Source organism: Lagenorhynchus albirostris, chromosome 17, assembly GCF_949774975.1.
Source record: "Lagenorhynchus albirostris chromosome 17, mLagAlb1.1, whole genome shotgun sequence".
Taxonomy (NCBI): domain Eukaryota; kingdom Metazoa; phylum Chordata; class Mammalia; order Artiodactyla; family Delphinidae; genus Lagenorhynchus; species Lagenorhynchus albirostris.
In genome coordinates, this window is record NC_083111.1 from 81,025,879 (window position 1) to 81,039,718 (window position 13,840).

Sequence of the window (13,840 nt, forward strand, 5' to 3'; positions counted from 1 at the left end):
ACAATTTTTTTTAAAAAAGTACAAGAAAGGAAAAATAAAACAGCTAAAGTGGACTCATCAAAATTTCAAACCTTTTGTGCTTTAAAGGACACCATCAAGAAAATGAGAAGGCAATCCACAGGAAGGGAAAAAATGTTTGCAAATCATGTATCTGGTGAATCTAGCGTTTAGAATATATAAAGAAAACTTACATCTCAACAATAAAAAGACAAATAACCCAACTAAAAAAAAAATAGACAAAGAAACTGATCAGACGTTTCTCCAAAGATATACAAACAGTCAATAAGCACAAAAGATGCTCAACATCCTTACCCATCCGGGAAATCCAAATCAAACCCACAATGAGAGGCCACTTCACACCCACCCACTTCATAAGCCTTCACATGTCTCCTCATACTAGCAACTCCACAAAGAGCACCCCATTTCACATACAAGAAAAAAGAGGCTCAGAAAATCTAATTTCCCCAGAATCATATCGTTGCTGAAAGCAGGATCTGATACCAATAAAGACCGTTCTGATCCCAAAGCTGGCAGCCCCACCTGTGGTCTCTGCTGCACCCCTTCACAAGGTGTGAAACAGCACTGACCAGCAGAAATGTGACACAAGCCACAAGTGAATTTTAAACCGATTTGATTTTTTGCAATATACTTAATTTCAACCAAAATATTTAAAATATTGTCACTACAATGTGTGATCAATATAAAAAATGAGTTCACATTCTTTTTCCTACTATTTGAAGTCAGCATGAACTCTACACCCACAGCATGTCCCCACCGGGACCAGCCACATCTCAGGAGCTCACAGCCACACGCGGCTGGTGGCTGCAGGCTAGACGGCCCAGGAGAAATGGTTAAGACGGCGGTGTCCAATGTGTGCTCCTCTGCTTAGTGTCCCTGTGACCACGGCCAAGTTGCTTAACCTCTCTGTACCTCAGTTTCCTAACCTGGTAAGTGGAGATAACAGCACCTACCTCGCCAAGGACTGGCCAAAAGCAATGGAGACACAGAGCCAAGTGCATCACGGACGCTGGTTCTCACTAGCACCCGGTAACACCTACGTTTCAAAGCTGCCCCTGCCCTACAATATTTTGGCGTTACCCACCACGCCTCCCCGACAGGCCCACAGCCGCAGCAAAAGCCAGCACTTACAGCCACCTTCTCTTTATGCCCACACGTGGGCGTGAGAGACCGCGGGTGGGGGTGGGACAGAGGCGGGCCGTGAGCCCGGGGCGGGGCTACAGGGGTGGTGACCGGGTGAGCGGCGGGGCACGGCCTGCAGGGGGTGGTGATGGGCAGTGGGGGCGGGGCGGGGGCGGGGCCGGCGCGGGCTTACCATCTCCACCTGCCTTCTCCCTCCTCCTCCGGCCCTTTGGTGGCCTCGTGGTCCCTTTTCCTGTCTCTCCCTCGGGACGTTGCACCGACCGGCTCCTCCTCTTGGCCTCTGCCCTGCTCCAGGCCACACCGACTTATCTCCTCTCTCCGTCGCTTCTCCCACCGTACGTCCTTCCCGGGGCGGCCCAGTCCACACCTGATGGCCCTCTCCGCCCGCCCATCCCCCCCCAGCTCCCCATCCCCTTGTCTCTGTTCCTTTGCTTCCGGAGCCCCTGCTCCGCCCACGCTGTCCTTCTTCCTTTTTTTGACTTTTCTGGAAACCACAGTCTCTGATGCGGACTCGTTACCAGCACCACATTTTTCATTTTCTTCTTAGTTTCTCCAGCCCACATGTCTTTCCCCTCCTCGACATTCCCTCGTAGCTGCTTCCTCCCCACCAACTCTCCCACCTTTTCGGTGTAGACTAGCTGCCCCGTCGTGGACGTCGTCGTCCCCCCCCCCCACCTCCGCCTGCGCGTCTTCCCTGCGGCTCTCTCGGCTCCCGCGTCCCCATCGCCTCCATGCACCGCCTCCCCGCTGGGCCCGCGCCCCCTCTCCGCAGGCGCCCTCCTGCTGTGGCCACATGCACCCCTCCAGTCCCCGCTGCCCTCCTCCAGCTTCGAAGCCTTGGTCTGTCTCCCAGCACCTTTCTCCTTAAGCCCTTCCCGCCTTTGCTCTTCCGATATGTTCTCCTTTTCTTTTTTCTGTTTGCTTTTCACTTTCACCCCATCCTTTCCCTGGCTTGCGTCCACTTGCTCCTTGTCTCCCTCTCCCAGGGTGCTGGGCCACACAGCCTTCCCACCATCCTGGCCGCTGGGCACAGCCTGCAGTGCCCCATCCTCAGAGGACACCTGGAGATCACCAAGGGCCATCTTCCTCTCGTCCCCAGGGCCTTGTAGCCTCGGAACCTTGTGCAGGAGAGAGAGCACACTGTGAGTGGGCCACACCCCACAGGCAGCACCCACCCAGGTCACAGACCCCAGTGACTGCTTTACTCACCACATCCTGCCCTGCCCTTCCCCACAGAGGCTTCCATCAGAGGAGCAACAAATCCAGACTGTGCGCCTCTACTGCCTCCAAAGGAGCTTCAGAAAATAGCTTCTGTGTCTCAGCCCTCCTGGCCCTTGTCAGAAGTGGAACCCAGGGCAGTGCACTGCCCCCGGGCACAAACCCCACTGGGAAAGGGCACAGGAGGAGCAGCTATTCCAATGCCACTTCCCCCACCCAGGCTCCACAGACTCATTTCACAATACATTCCTATTAGGAATCAGACAGGGGATCTGCCTGGTGGTCCAGTGGTAAAGAATCCGCTGTCCAATGCACAGGACACGGGTTTAATCCCTGGTCGGGGAACTCAGATCCCACATGCCACGGGGCAACTAATGCCACGTGCCACAACTACTGAGCTCATGCGCTTCAACTAGAGCCTGTGTGCCATAAACTACAGAGCCCACGTGCTCTGGATCCCACATGCCACAACTAGAGAGAAGCCGTGCACTGCAGCAAAAGATCCTGCGTGCCACAACTAAGACCTGACACAGCCATAAAAAATAAATAAATAAAATAAGTATTTTTTTAAAAAAAGAAAGAAAGTCAGACAAGTCAGACAGTAAGGTCATTCATTGTCTTTTTTTTGCCCATGCCGCACGGTACCAGGGATGGAACTCGTGCCCCCTGCAGTGGAAGCATGGAGTCTTAACCACTGGACTGCCAGGGAAATCCCCATTCACTGTCTTCTTACACTTGCAAGAATAAACACGCAAGCACGAGCGCCTAGAAAGCTGCCCACGAGAATCACCCCTGAAGACGTCACCTGGCCTTGTTTCTTGCAAAGCTTTGCACTGTTACGCGTCCTCACAGGCTTGGCGGTCTGTGCAGATCTGGAACACAAAACCATACGTAAATGCATAAATCTGCTGCTCACTTAGGAAGCCTACCGTTTTGAAAACAGATAAATAACCTACATTACAGACTACAGAGTCTCCAGTCTTTCCAGTGGACTCTCTATTTTTCACAACATGTTTGGTGAACATGAGCATATTCACAGGACATCTGCGGGCGGGGGCGAATGAGCGCAACTCCAGTCTGACACTAAGGAGCTGCTGGCAGCTGCAAAAGCACCCCTGGCACACGTCCTGCCGACAGGAGACCCGCGGGGGCTGCAGAAAGAGCGGATGGCACAGCCAGCCCTGTCACCCACCAGGTCCACCTCTGCCCACCCCCGGCCCCTGTCAATACTGTGACTGCCACGGGACGTCCCTGGTGGTCCATGGTTAAGGCTCCACGCTTCCAATGCAGGGGACGCGGGTTCCATCCCTGCTTGGGGACCTAGGATCCTGCGTGCTGCGCAGCCAAAAAAATTAAAAATTAAAAAAAAAAAACTACGACTGCCAGGAAATCATCAATTTAGAAAAACGGTCCTTCAAGAGTAGCCTTGAAGAAGCAGTAATTGCGAGAAACACATTCAGAAACAAAACCCAAACTAAACAGAGAGATCAGACACAACAGGCCCGAGCAGGAGCGCGGGGCAGCCCCTGCAGCCGCCAGCCAAACACCGCCACGGGGACAGGCCCTGGGGGGCCGGGCACTGGCTTACGGAGGGCAAGGGAGGCCCGCGACCAGGCGACTGACCAACTTCACACCCACTAGGACGGCGACAGCGAAAAGATGGACAATAACAAGTGCTGGCAGGCGTGTGGAGAACTCAAGCTCCTCGTACGCTGCTGGTGGGAATGTCAAATTGTGGAGCCGCCCCGGGAAGCAGTGCGGCAGTGCCCGAGCGCGGCTCACAGCTACCACGAGACACAGCAGCTCCACTCCTAGGCGTTCACACAAACACTGTGAGGGAATGTTCACAGCAGCAATACTGACAGGAGCCCAAAGGTGGAAGCAACCCAAAACGTCCATCAACAGATGAACGGATAAGCAAAAGGCGCTACACTCAAACAGTAAAATATTTTCAGCCATAAAAATGAAGTGCTGTGGCTTCCCTGGTGGCACACTGGTTAAGAATCCGCCTGTCGATGCAGGGGACACAGGTTCGAGCCCTGGTCCGGGAAGATCCCACGTGCAGTGGAGCAACAAAGCCCGTGTGCCACAACTACCGAGCCTGCGCTCTAGAGCCCGCGAGCCACAGCTACTGAGCCTGCACGCCGCAACTACTGAAGCCTGCGCACCTAGAGCCCGTGCTCTGCAACAAGAGAAGCCACCGCAATGAGAAGTCCACGCACTGCTACAAAGAGCAGCCCCCGCTCGCCACAACCAGAGAAAGCCTGCACGCAGCAACGGAGACCCAACACAGCCAAAAATAAATAAATCATTTTTTACATAAATAAAAATGAAGTGCTGATACGTGCTACAATGTGGATGAATCTTGAAAATATGTTAAGTGAAAGAAGCCGGACACAAAAGGACAAATATTGTATGACCCACTTGTACAACATACCCAGGACAAGCCAATTCGTAGAAATAAAAGGCTGATGAGAGGTCGTCAGGGGCTGGGGGAAGAGGGAAATGAGGGGTATGGGGTTTCCCTTTGAGGTGATGAAAAAATTCTGGAATTAGATCGTGCTGATAGCTGCCCAAGATTGTGAATGTCCTTAGTACCAAGGAACTGTACACTCTGAAATGGTTAAAATGATGAATTTTACATTATATGAATATCACAACAAAAACAAACACAAAAGGAAAGTTTCCCAAAAGTTCTGACATTTTCCATGAGAGAAAAAGAAGAGTTGGGACAGAACACCAGGCACAGGAGAAATCCTGCCTCTGTTCACAGCACGGGGGCCGCACGATGAGGCCCACAAGCTAGACCTAGGTCGCACACGTTTCTGTCTGTCTGGCCAAGCAGTTCTGTAAAATTTCAGCAACATTTAACATCTGAGACGCTTCACCATAACGATCCCCACGTCGATGGTGTGTGAGCTGCATACCCAGGGGCCTGCTCAGAAGTTCATCCACTACTCACAGCGGGGGTCCAGCAGGGAGGGAGGGAGGGAGCAAACGGCAGCCAGAAAAGGGAGGGGCCCACCCTCCCCCCACCCCACTCCCCCCCACCCGATTACGGGAAACTAATAAACATGATTTGACATGACTCAGAGAAAACATCAAGTTAAACTACTCCTGTACTCCGAGGCCAGGTGCTTCACTCAAAACTGGAAATACTATTTAGAACAACAGCTTCAACTGCCTGATTCTGAAGCCTGGACTCCTTTCACCATGAACTGATACGCAAATCCTGTCATCAAGCCACACGTGTTTCCAACACCAAAGTTTCCAAAAGCAAAACCTACCACGGTTTTTTTCCATCAGGTTTTTTCTTTGTTCTACTGGACAAAGAGAGCTATTTATACTGTCCTCTGAGACAAGAAAGTGGTAGAAAACAGGAGAGGTAAAGAAAGGTCAGAGACAACCATATGCCTAATGCCTTTTAAACAATTTTTGGTTCTATTCTTTGAAAAAGATGTGGTTACGTTGATTGTTACCTAGTTTACAATTATTTCTGACAAGATCCTTTATTTATTGATAAAACAAAAACCACAAAAGAGAGGACCGACAGCAGATGAAGGGGGCCAGTCCTCGGCCTTCACAGAAGGCCTTCACAGAACGCGCAAAAGACTGATTTCCTGCGCGGCAGCCAGCAGCTCCCATTACCAATCGTTCTGTGGTTCTACCAGATTCTTCACTTCTGCTCAAGTGAGAGCAAAGACTGGATAAAAACAGGGAGTGCAGGTCCCAATTCCAATGCCAAGGCCGGACTCAGGACTGAAGGTGATGTCGCTGCCCCTCCCACTGCTGCATCCTCACCACCCTACCTCACCTCCTGCACAGAGGAAAGGGACACAGAACAAACCCTACCTGATATCTTCTGAAATGGAGAACGTACTTTCTTCCTTCAGGCACTGCTACGAGTCACAAGAAGACAGAAAGTTTTACTGAGAACATTTCCATGTTGCAGTAGTGGTTAGAACTTCTGTTAAAACACTAAAGAGACCGCCACCAATGTGTCCTGAAGTGGCCCCCGGGAAGAGCAAACGTGACCCTCAGGAAGTGAGCAAGTTAGGTCCAGGACACCACGACGCCCCCAGCCGGCAGCTTCCGTGTCCTTAGAACTCAGCAAGAGGGTGGCAGCCACTCAAAGGATTCTGAGTAATGCGTAACCAAACCCACCCCTCCCAGAACTGATTCCAAGGCCCAGGCACAACACAAAGCAGCGCACCTTCCGAAATTAGAAATAAATGTACTTTACACACAAAGTGTACATTTTTAAAACTATCAAAATGCCAGAGAGACTAAGAAAGGCTTACAGATTTAAAAAAATGAAGAATTTAACTTACTGAAGCCCGTTAAGTTTAAAAACAGGACATTAACAGTAAATGAAAGATTCAAACCTGGTCTTTCCCACATCTTCCCTGATGTTTTTGGTTTGGCTCCTTCACTCTCTGTTTCTTCGGGTTTTCTAGGTTCATCTGGTCAGTATTCTCCCTCTTCCTTTAATGAAAAACAAATTTTAATGCAAATCCCAAGGGAGGAAATGTAAAGCCAACATTGAAACGATGTCTCTGGCTTGAAGAAATACAAACTGCACAGAAAAGCGATAGGATCACCCCGCCCTCTCCCTCTCCAGCCTGACACCAGACTCCTTGCTCGACACCACCTGGGCCATGTCTGTGCGCACACACTCTTCCCATCCCATTTTCCACTAGTGCAGGGATGGGGTCAATTAGACTAGGGCATTTCAAGAGATGAGCCAGCTCGTTAATAAAAATCACAATCCACTAAGCAAAGGCCGCTTCTTCCCAAAAACATTCAGTTACCTTGTGAGGGCAACCTCACCCTTCACCGAGAATGGCTTCAAATCGGACATTTGACCATCTCCCATAGCCTCTTCTTTCCCTGTAATCGCGTGTCTCCAACTGTGAGAAAACAGAGCTGAGATGCACCAAAGAGGACCCCAGGTAAGGAGCAGGTCAGGTGGAAAGGAGGTGAGCCTGGGCCCATGTGCAGGGACATTCTATGGCCTGTCATGCCTGTGGCTGGTGGTCCCACTGGCTGAGTCTACATCTAAAACAGGTCAACAGCTAACTCACATCAACCCACGACTAAGAGAAGAGCAAAGGCCCACCGTTCACAAGGTCTCTATAGAACAGGCGCGCCAGGAGATGCGTGTCATTCTTGACCTCATTACTACAGAAACAATCTCCAAGAACAGCTTCAGGGCTTCCCTGGTGGCGCAGTGGTTGAGAGTCCGCCTGCCGTTGCAGGGGACACGGGTTCGTGCCCCGGTCCGGGAGGATCCCACATGCCGCGGAGCGGCTGGGCCCGTGAGCCATGGCCGCTGAGCCTGCGTGTCCGGAGCCTGTGCTCCGCAACGCGAGAGGCCACAGCAGTGAGAGGCCCGCATACCGCAAAAAAAAAAAAAAAGAACAGCTTCAGTTAACAGGTCCTGAGCATTTTGCCGCGTTTTATGTATCATCTTCTTTACATTTTGAAACGTCACAATTAACTATCTTGAAGGCAGGCAACAGCTGCACTGAAAATAGCCTGTTTGCCAATTCCAGCTGAGTACTTACGGCTTTAGATGCATCAGACCAAAAGGAAAAGGAAAAGAAAGCTGTAAACTCGTGGTGTTAACGAGATGAACGCCAGCAGGTGGTAAAGACAAAGAAGGCAGATCAGAACTCAGGCAATGGGGCGGGCGGCTCCACGATGAGGGCAACTCAGGCCCTAAGGCGGATATTTGGGTTCCAGGGCGGCCTCCGGCGGGGACTGGAGCCCGGGCACCGAGGGATTTGCGTGCGTCCGCGCCGGTCCACGCCCATTTCCTAGGGAGCTGGTCAGGCACAGGAGGCCCCGCGGGCCACGCTGGATCGTGCGGAGAAGGGGAGACTGGGGAAAACGTCCCCCTGGAGAAGGGGAGACTGGGGAAAACGTCCCCCTCCGGGCCCCACCCGCCGCGCGTTCCGGAAGTCCCACCTGCGGCTCCTCGAAGCCTCGGGCTCCGCAGCGAGCGCACTGTCTACCGACACCCCATCTCCTGCCGTCATGTCCGCGCGTGCGCGGCGCCGCCACCACCACGTGCCGCGCCTCGGCGCCGCGGGGGCCGCCGGGAAGGGAGGAGGCGCAAGCGTGGGGCGGGGCTCCTGCGCGGCAAGGCAGCTGGGGGTCTGGGGCGCGAACTCCCAGTCGCAGGCGGCGCGGGAGGTGGGGGGCGCAGAGCTGGGCCCTGGCAGGGTGGGTAGGAGCGACGAGGGGGCAGCCCAGGGTCAAGGGCCCCGCGGGAGATCTTGGCCCAGGTGTGTGAGCTTGCATGTGTGAGCGTGCACGTGCACCTGCGTGCGCGGGCTGGGATTGGGGAAGGACCGGCGGGGCGTGGATGTGATGGTGCAGGCGGAGGGGGGGCGGGGACTGTCAGGTTAGGAAAGACAGCGTGCTCCCATTGCATTTAGAGGGATGAGTGAGCCTTAGTGGGCAGGACAGTTCTTGGGGCAGAGAGGCCTGTGGGAGACGCAGTGCCTGGTTTCCTGGGAGACGGCAATGAGGTCGGCCAGCGGAGGATGATGGAGGTGGGGACAAGAGGAGTTGAGGATGACACCCAGGGTTCCAGTTTGCATGGTTGCGTGGGTGGGGCTGTCCTCTGACCCTAAAACCCCATCACAGGAAAACCGCCTAAAAACATACCTCTGGTGAAAACAGAGGAGGCTATTACAAACATGCTCCTTACTTTACAATTTGGTTGTTGTTTTATAAGTTATGGTGCTTTTGTTTGACGTTATTAAAGATGCCATTTTCCTGCCTTCTTAACAAATGGACGTTAGGTAAATGGCTGTTTTCCTGCTTTGGTGAATAATGGCCAGACGGAAGCCTTCTGTCGTGTCGACGGCCTCTCACTGCCAGCCCAGTGTGTGCTGCGGAAGCTTTGCATAAAGATGGCATCTAATCTACAATTGCGCCTGGATTTGCTAGAGCCCCACGGAGGCTGAACTCATTTTATTCAGAACGCCACGGAACGATAACCAAAAAAGGATACCATGAAGGCAACATCCATCATATGCTTCTTTAAAAACCCCATTGTCAGCATCAGTGACAATGGCATTACCGCTCAGTCACTGAGATTAAAAATTAGTCATACGTGGAAAATAGAAACAGGTTTTCAGGGAAAAGGAAGCTTTGGTTCCACTGAATTATGCCTCTTTTTTGCTTGGTAAATAAAGGATGCATATTTTCCAATGATATATATTTTCGAGGTTAGCTATGTCTAGGTGGTCCCAGATTGGGGGTAAGAGCCTTGTTGTCAGTTGACTGACTGGGCAGGTGTCAAAAACACTTTATAGGGCTTCCCTGGTGGCGCAGTGGTTGGGAGTCCGCCTGCCGGTGCGGGGGGCGCGAGTTCGTGCCCCGGTCCGGGGGGATCCCGCATGCCGCGGAGCGGCTGGGCCCGTGGGCCGTGGCCGCTGGGCCTGTGCGTCCGGAGCCTGTGCTCCGCGGCGGGAGGGGCCGCGGCGGTGGGAGGCCCGCGTACCACGAAGAAAAAAAAAAAAAACACTTTATAACTTATATCCAAAACCGTCTGACAACAAGGTATTCAGTTGTGACATCAGAGTTACCGCCCTCCAGAATCTGAATCTTTCTGGATTGGGTCACGAATGAGTCCTTGGAATGACGGGTGTTTTCCTTCTCTTAGGTGTCACAGCCCATCAGTGAGGCTGAGTGTGCAAAGCGTCACTCGGCTGCCTGCGCCCTCTCACCCCCTTAAACCCCGGTGAAACCGAGCCCTCTGCCTTCCGGGCAGCCACACGCCAGCTGGGGCCCCCGCCCCACCAGGGAGCCCCACCCCCCCTGTCCTTAGCCATCCTCCTCCTTGCCTCCTGTGACCTCCAGCACCCCTCCTCGGCCCACTCTCAGCGGGGGCCTTGCTCCCTATGTCATCGACACATAGAAACAGCGCACAGGGAGTGTCCGCATCCTCCCAGCCCCACGTGTGCCCTGCCTGTGTCTGCCATCCCTCTGCCTCCTCCTGTCGCTGTGGTTGGACTGTTCGAACCTCTGTTGAAGGCTCTCAGCCCTCCCCTGACCCCACAGGCACGTGTCCCACCAGTTCTCTGCCCCCCGCCCCCTGCCGAGCAGAACTCCCCAGACGTGTGTCCACTTCCCGTCCTCTGGCTCACTTTTGATCCCCGTTAAGGCAGCCTTCTGTCCCCACACCCCACTGAGATGGCCCCCAGCAAGGTCTCCAACACCCACCACCACCTTCCCTGGCCTTATCCCGCTGACCATCAGCAATGTGGGATGATGCCTCATTCACGGGTGCTCCTCGGACAGTGTCCGTCCCCAGGTTTCTGGGGGGCATCTGGCCCAGCTGCTCCTCCTCTTCCTGGCACTGCCATGAACTGCCAAGCTGTCTGCCCATGACTGCCCCTCCACACGTGGCCCTGCCTGCAGCCCGCTCCCCACCTGGCCTCACCTGGCCTCCACTCCTCCAGAGCCCAGGGTGGTCCTTCGGCAGCAGGATTTTCTGCAGAAGGTCGTGGGGAGGCCTCAGTGGGGGAGAACATGCAGGTGCCTTCAGCCGTCTGCCAGGGATCAGACCAGTAAACACCACGCTCTGGGGAGCCCTGGGCATCCTCACCTCGCACTGTTCAAAGGATAAAGCTAGTTCCCCAAAGTGGCCAGAAAAATGTCCATGGAGCCAGGCCACGATGCCAAACTTATAAGGACAATGATTTGTACCCACCCCTTTTCCTTGGACCTCATTCCCGAAAAGTGCCGTTTCCCCAGAAGCCACCGTCCTTGCTTGGAGACAGACCTCTCCCTCCCTCCCCACGTGCACCTCTGCGTCCAGGAGGGGCGAGAGCACAGACGTGGCTTGGGAAGGGTCCAGAGTGTGGTGGGTATTCAGGGCCCACAGAGCCCCTCCCACCAGGGCCCTGGGCTGGGCGCCCTGAAGGAGACTCTTCTAAGGCACTCTCTCTGCTCCCAGGTGGCTTTTCCAGGTGCCCTCTGCAGCCAATGCTCTCAGTGGCTCTTTTTTTTTTTTTTTTTCCCCAAATGACTGTCAACTTGCCTTCAAATAAGAATAAACATGTGTGTCTGTTCCCTGGGCCTTTGACAGCCCTGAGCTGGCCCCGTGACTTGGGTGGGATTGATGGCCCGTCTCACGGAGGAGCCAGGCGCATCTTTTACTAAAGGTGGTTTCCGAATGATGAATGGCTTTCTCATGAACACAAAATTGTTGATTGTATTTACAAACAATTCCTTTTTCACGTTCCGTTGATTCTTCTCCAGCGTCGGTCCCTCAGTGACACCCGCACGGCTGATGCATTGGTGGCTATTACCTCCATTGATTAAGGCTTCCTGTGGTCCCGCGGTGCCTGGTACGCCATTTGTCACAGACAAGCGGCTTGCACACAGCAGTATATCATGCTCCCTTCGGGCTTTACGGTTATTTATTCTTCAATTTATGTTGCGTACCCTGTAAGTACAGGCGCACACCAAAACTCCAAAATCTTAGCATGCCACAACAGTGAGCGAATACAGGAGTCAAGGAATTCTTTGCCAATCCCGTGCCTCCAGAGCCTGACTCCTCTGCCCCTCATTCTGAAAAAATGCAACTGTAAATAAACAGTGTCAGCACTGTCCCTAATTGAGACTTGGGACCAGAGAGAAGGTCGACAGAAGTGCCGCCACTTTTCACCAAGTCATTCAACACTTAGCACGGAACCAAAAGACCCCAGACCCAAATTCTTCAGCACCTCCTGGGGACGAGGCAGCCGTCAAAATGGCCCAATCCAGGCCAGGTGGGAATTTTCTAGAATCAGCTGCTTTCTCTAGGTTTCTCTGTCCCACCTCCTCCTCCTGATGGCATTTTTGGCTCACCCGGGGCATTCCCCACGGTCAGTCCCTACCAGGAAACGGGCTGTGTGCAGAGAAGGTGCTGGACGCTGCAAGGGTCCTGGCTTCTCTCCGGCCACTGGGTCTTGGGCAAGCCGGTGACACTCCAGATGGCCAGGCCCTCCTCTGGAACTTGCAGAGGCTCAGAACAGAGCCCAACTTTCCTCCCAACTCGAAAACCTGGGTGTTCACGTTCGCATCGATTGCCTATCTGGCTCATAGTTGCAAAGTGTCGATCAGTATAAAAGCGTAAGTCAGAGCCCATCGGCACTTACCGTGTACTGCCGTGGAGAGAAATTTATCTTCTCACAGTGCGGGAGGCTAAGTCCAGGATCAAGGTGCCAACTTATTCAGCTCCTTGTAAAGACTCTCTTCCTGGTTTGCAGATGGACACCTTCTCACTGTGTCCTCACGTGGCTAAGAAAGCAAACTCTGGTGTCTCTCTTTCTTTTTTTTTGGCCATGCCACTCAGCTTGTGGGATCTTAGTTCCCTGACGAGGGGTCGAACCCAGGCCCCCGGCAGTGAAAGCAGGGAGTCCTAACCACTGGACTGCCAGGGAATTCCCTGGTGTCTTTTTCTCTTACAAGGACACTAATCCCATCATGGGGTCCCCATCCTCATGACCTCATCTAACCCTCATCACCGCCCAAAAGCCCCACCTCCAAATCCTATCACATTGGAGGTTAGGGATTCAACATAGGAATTTGGAAGGTGGAGAAAATTCAGTCCATAACGTAGCTTAACACTAGCTAGCTTACCAAATTATCTAATTAGTTCTAATAGGGTTTCTTTTTGGTTGAATTTCTTGGGATTTTAAATTATGCAATCATGTCATTTGCATATAATTTTGTCTTCTTTCCCCTAGTATTTAGTTTCCCTGCATTATTTCCTTAACTAAAAGTTACAAACTACTCCTCCTGTGGGGCTCTCCCAGGGGCCCTCTGAAGATCCCCCCTGCCCAACTGGCCACAACTACATCCTGAGCCCATGCGTGTAGCCCTATGGATGGCTAACGGAATGGGACTAAGATGACCACTGTGGGTCACTGTGTCCTGCCGATGTTTGGGGCTGGACAGTGACTGTGCAGGTGTGCCCTGGCGTCACGGGCATTTATTTATTTATATATATTTTTAATGTCTCTTTTCTTGCTTTGCATTTTTGAAGATGATCTGGGTTTTTTAAATTTTATTTATTTTTATTTTTGGCTGTGCACAGGCTTTCTCTAGCTGCGGCAAGCGGGGGCTACTCTTCATTGCGGTGAGCAGGCTTCTCATTGCAGTGGCTTCTCTTGTTGCGGAGCACGGGCTCTAGCCACATGGACTTCAGTAGTTGTGGCATGTGGGTTCAGTAGTTGTGGCTCGCGGGCTCTGGAACGCAGGCTCAGTAGTTGTAGCGCACGGGCTTAGTTACTCCGCGGCACGTGGGATCTTCCCGGACCAGGGCTTGAACCTGTGTCCTTCGCATTGGTGGGCAAATTCTTTAACCACTGCGCCACCAGGGAAGCCTTCTAGTTATTTTTTAGGTAATGTGAAGTTTGTGTTCTTTCTTCTATTTCAAACCTTGTTTAGAAATATC